Source organism: Ammospiza caudacuta, chromosome 13 (assembly GCF_027887145.1).
Source record: "Ammospiza caudacuta isolate bAmmCau1 chromosome 13, bAmmCau1.pri, whole genome shotgun sequence".
NCBI lineage: Eukaryota > Metazoa > Chordata > Aves > Passeriformes > Passerellidae > Ammospiza > Ammospiza caudacuta.
Window position 1 is genome coordinate 18,942,139 of NC_080605.1, and position 5,212 is coordinate 18,947,350.

Here is a 5,212-nt window from a genome sequence, read left to right on the forward strand (position 1 = left end):
AGTGACCAGTCTATTTTTCAACCCTGCTGAGTTTCTGTTGTGTCTGCCTGATGTACTTGCAGCTTTGGATTAGGGGGGAAAAAATGGAGAAAACTTCTTAATTTTAGTTGTTGGGAGAACATAACACAAGCTTAGGGAGACAAAAGTCATTTTGTCCACTGGGAGGGAGGTGATAGACCCCAAAACACATCCACCACTTCTGTCAGCTTTCAGAGGGGTCCCTGTTTTGGGTCAGACCTTCAGTTTTGGCATTTTCACTGCTCTCAGAGGAGCAGGTGGACAGTGGCACCCCAGCAGAAGTGACCCTTGCACTGGGGCAGTGCTGGGGCTGCCAGCTCAGGCGCTTTGGGCTGCACCAGCACTGCCCAGGCAGCTTGGCAGGAGCCTCAGAGGGTGGAGGAACCAAGCACGGTGAAGGTCAGAGCTGGGCTGTGCCCACTGCAGGACAGAGCTGGCACAGGACAGGGGTTGGGCTGTTCCCAGCCTCCAACACCCTCCTGCCCCACCCAGGATCCTGCTCTACCTGCTCCTCAGCAGGGACAGGAGTGCTCCTGCTCTGCCCTGGCAGCACAGCAGGGACAGGAGCTGCCTGCAGGGACAGCAGGGACAGGAGCTGCCTGCAGCTGAGCCACGGGGGGACAGCAGCAGGGCTGGCACTTGGGAAAGGCTGGGGGGTTCAGGTGAGCCCAGGCAGCTCCAGGTGGCAGGGGAGCTCCTCACTGTGCCAGGGAAGGTGTCCTTGGGATCTCTTGGACCTCTTTTGGTCTTTGGGATACTTGGACCTCTCATGGTCCTTGGGATCATTGGACCTATCATGGTCCTTGGGATCATTGGGATCATTTGGACCACTCTTGGTCCTTAGAATCACTTGGACCTCTCGTGGTCCTCAGGATCCTTGGGATCTCTTGGACCTCTCATGGTCTTTGGGATCCTTGGGATCACTTGGACCTCTTGTGGTCCTTGAGCTTACTTGGGATCACTTGGACCTCTTGTGGTCTTTGGGATCACTTGGGTCTCTCATGGTCTTTAGGATCTTTGGGATCACTTGGGTCTCTCATGGTCTTTGGGATCACTCAGACCTCTCGTGGTCCTTAGGATCATTGGACCTCTCATGGTCCCTAGGATCCTTGAGATCACTTGGACCTCTCGTGGTCCTTGGGATCACTTGGACCTCCCCGTCTGGATGAGGAAGTCACAAAGGGCGTGTACATAACTCCTGTCTTCTGCTGGGAATTGTGACAGCAACCACGAACCTCAGCTTTCAGGAGAATGATTTGTTTGGTGAACACCACAATATCATGGTTTCATTTCAGCTCGTTTCCACGCCAATGCAAGCAAAAATGGTTTCTGCTGCTGTAGCTTGGCAGTGATCTTTGAGGAAAAAGCACAGCATGACCTGAGGCAGTGTCTGGAGTGACACTGAAGTGCTGCCAGGGCATCCCAGGAACCAACAACGGGATCAACAGAAGGAACAACAAAATAGATCTTCAAAGAGTCTACTACCACCAGAATAATATAAAATAAATTCTGATGTACCACTGTGTGGTATTGGAGTGTCTTGGTCACCCTCAGGAACTTTTCATTAATTTGCTGAGCAGTGAAGAAGCCTCTGAGGTTTGGACAACCCATAAAAGAGTTTTTGGAGGCTGGAGGTTTCTCTTTGCCCATGGCACAGCAAGGGTTGGCTCATACAGGGGTTGTTTTCTTCTCCCACCTCACCCTGGCTGCTCAGGCTGGATTTCCCTCTGGAGGTGGGGTTGGGTGAGCATTCATTGTCTCTCTATGGCAAAAGGATTTACTGCATCATCTAGGATCCTTTAAGAGTAAATTAAAAAAAAAAAAAAAAAAAAAAAAAAAAAACTAAACCAAAACCAAACAAAAACAAAACAAAAATAATCAACCAAAAACACCAAACCCAAAAGAAATGAAGAAAACCACCAACACAAACAAACAAAAAAAATGTCAAAAAACCCCCCCAACTTTTCCTGGTGAGTCTGCAGAGATAAATCCTATTTCTTCCCATACTTTCTCCTTGCTATTTTTCCATGCAGACAAAATAGCAAGAACAACAAGAGAGGCTGTGTAAACCAAAAAGGATTTTTAAAGAGTTTCCCAGACAGAGCTGTGGATGGTGGGGATTGTTCCACTCATCCTGAGTCCCCCACCAGGTGAGACTCCCAGTTTAAGCAATGGAAACTGTGCAAAAAGAAACCAAAAGTTTTATTTAAATTCCCTCTTCCTTGCCCATTACAGACCTGGGGACAGACCTATGGATTTGGGATTATTATGGATTTTGGATTTTACTCAACCTTCATGGGACAAGATGTTTTTTTGCTTTAAAAACCAGGAGCAGCAGAAGTTCTGCCCAGGAAAATCCCAACCCAGAAGTGAAGTGTTTGGATTTTTGATTTTTGGGTGGCAGCAAATTCCATTCTACCCATGCAGAAGAGATTTTTTCCCTCAAGGTGGCACAAGAGGAACAAAAGTGCAACAAGTCCTGGTTCTGGCAGGGGAGCAGGTGAAGGAGCAGTGAGTTTTGAGTTCACAGCATCATAATTTTGGGCTCAGGGAGTCTCAGAGAATGGCTCCTTTGCTCTGTGTGTTTTCATAACAGATATCTTCTACTTAAAAGACAAAAAAAAAAAAAAGGTTTCCAAATAATCTCCTTAGAACTGGAGCTTTATTATCCAATTAAATAGGAAATGCTGTAAGGGCACTGCAGTTGGGCTGTGATATGTTTTTAGAGTGTGCAAATGATAGAGTGAAGAAATACAACTTGTATTAGTTTTGTTTTCTTAACATTATAGTCCTGATTCAGTCTATTCCCAGCATATTCTGAGCCATGGGATAGCAAAATACATTAATTTTGCATTCGATTTCCTAAGATGCAGAAATCAACAGCAGCAAGGAAATGAAACTTGAGTCCATTCAGCAATTTCTCAGAGTGAGTGGCAAACAGCAACATTATTTTCCTGCATTTATCCCATCTCATCAAATACAATTTCCCATAACAGAACTGAGGGAACACAAAGATGAGAGAGAAGGACGTGGGTCCTGAGCCCAAACCAGGCTGTTCCTTCCCAGTTTGCTGGATAATAAAACAGCCTGCTCTGATTGTTGTGGTGCATTATTATTATTATTATTATTATTATTATTATTATTATTATTCTCATCAACATGTTTTTCTCCTTTTCTGTGTCCTTTTGGTCTTGAAATTTCTGCCAGTCCCACTCAGGCCATTGTTGCCCCTCCCTAACCCAGGGTGTGGCCATGGTGCAGATTTTGGATTTTGCTCTTGCAGCTCCATGTGTCCCTACAAGCAGCAGGGTTGTGCCAAGGGGATGATGCTAAATAAGGAAAGGACCAGCCTGTTGTTTAATTAGCCATGGTGGCTAATGAGGCCCACACTGGGCACAGCACAGCCCCAGGATGCTCCTCCTGGGCAGCAGCTTCAGGGATTATGGGTGAGGATTTGGGGTGAGAAAAGCAAAACTAAAAGGAAATTTTCTTCCTACCTGCCTAGAAAGGGGGAAGGTATTTCCCACCACTTTTCTGGCAGGAACACAAGGATTTGGAGTGATGTTAAGATTGCGGAGACCACAAACAGGCTGAGGTGGGCAGGGGGAGGGATTCCCTGGCAGGCAGTGCTGCCGTGCCCTGTCAGGAGCTGCCAGAGCCAGCTGGATGTGCTCCAGCTCCTGGGAAGAGCTGCACAAGGAGGGGAAACCAGTTCAAGAGCACAAACGAGCTCAGAGAGGTTTCACCTCCTGATTCTCGTATGATAACGTCCAAATCTCTCTGTATCTGCTCCAAGCCCTGGATAAGCACCTCACCTAAGCCCTGGGCAGGGCCTGGATGTGAGATTCCCGAAAATCGGAGCCCAGCATCACTGCTGGCTCCTTTCCCACGGGAAGGAGCGCTGTTGGGTGATGCAGGAGCTCCCTCCCTCTGCCTGACGCATCCCGCTCGGATGCTTGCGAAAGAATTGCTCAATTCCCGGCAGCCGGGAAGCCCCAGCTGGGTTTTACAAGGTCCTCGCTCCTTGCAGGGTTTCCCAATCGCTGTGTTTGCCTCCCAGGCTGGGAAGAAGCCCCTCCTTCCCTCCACAGCACCTCGGTGGGTGCTCTCTGTAGCTGTGTGGGGTATTCCAGGGGCTCCCCAGTTTTTCCTGGATCTGGGGGACGCAAACAGGACACAGATGCTCTATGAAAAGCAGCATTTTGGTGAGGGGTTTTGGCACCACAGGCTGTCACAGAGGTCCAGGGGCTTGGCCTCATCGTGGTCCAGAGCAAAATAAATGTGCAGTTTTCTGGACATTGCTCTTGGAGGAAACTCTTCTCCTGCAGAAAAGTGCACATGTGTTTTTCTCTGGATGGGAATGACTTTTATTCCCTCGGTGCAGATTTTACTGTCAAGGAGGATCTGATTCTCTCAGGTTACACCTCAGGGACAGTTTAAGGGTAAGTGGATCCTGCAGTCACGGTGCCTGGGGGAGGATGTCGGTCTCCTGGGGCAAACCAGAGTGTGATGCTCCCTGACAGGCAGCCATAAATCTTTGGGAATGATGCAACCAGTGCACTTTATCAATCCTAGAATCACAGAACCAGAGGATGGGGAGCTGGAAGGGACCCACAGGGATTACTGAAGTCCAGTTCTGGACATCGAAGTCCAACCTCCACAGTCCACTGAAGTGTTTGGCTTCACCACGAAAGCACAAATGAAACACTGTGGGTTTGATAAATGATCGTTACAGATCCCCACATCACACCTCCATGATGTAAACACTTCTAAATCCCAGCGTTGTGCTGACTGGAGCATTTCCTAAGGAGAACCATCCCAGTCTGGAAGTTTACAAACAGGCTCGGCCGCGCATATAACCTATCCCTGGCCAAACACCTTCCCTGTCTCCCCGCCGACGCTCCTCCCGCAGCAATCCTTCTGAGGGCGGAGGAATAACCCCAACCTGCTCTTCAGGTGCCCACGGAGGTGTGCCTGGTGTCGCAGCCCGGTGTCACACACAGCCAGCCTTCCCGGCCGGCTTTTATGGGCGCAGCTCGCAGGGCGCGCACCTCCCTGCGGCTCCGGCGGCCCGGGGAAGGAAGGCGTGACTTGGCCGCAGCTCCAGGTGCCTCTGTCTCCCTGCAGGTAACCCCGAGCTGCCGGGGAGACCGAGCCAGCCCTGCCGCTGCTCCCACCCCGCTGATCCCGGCGG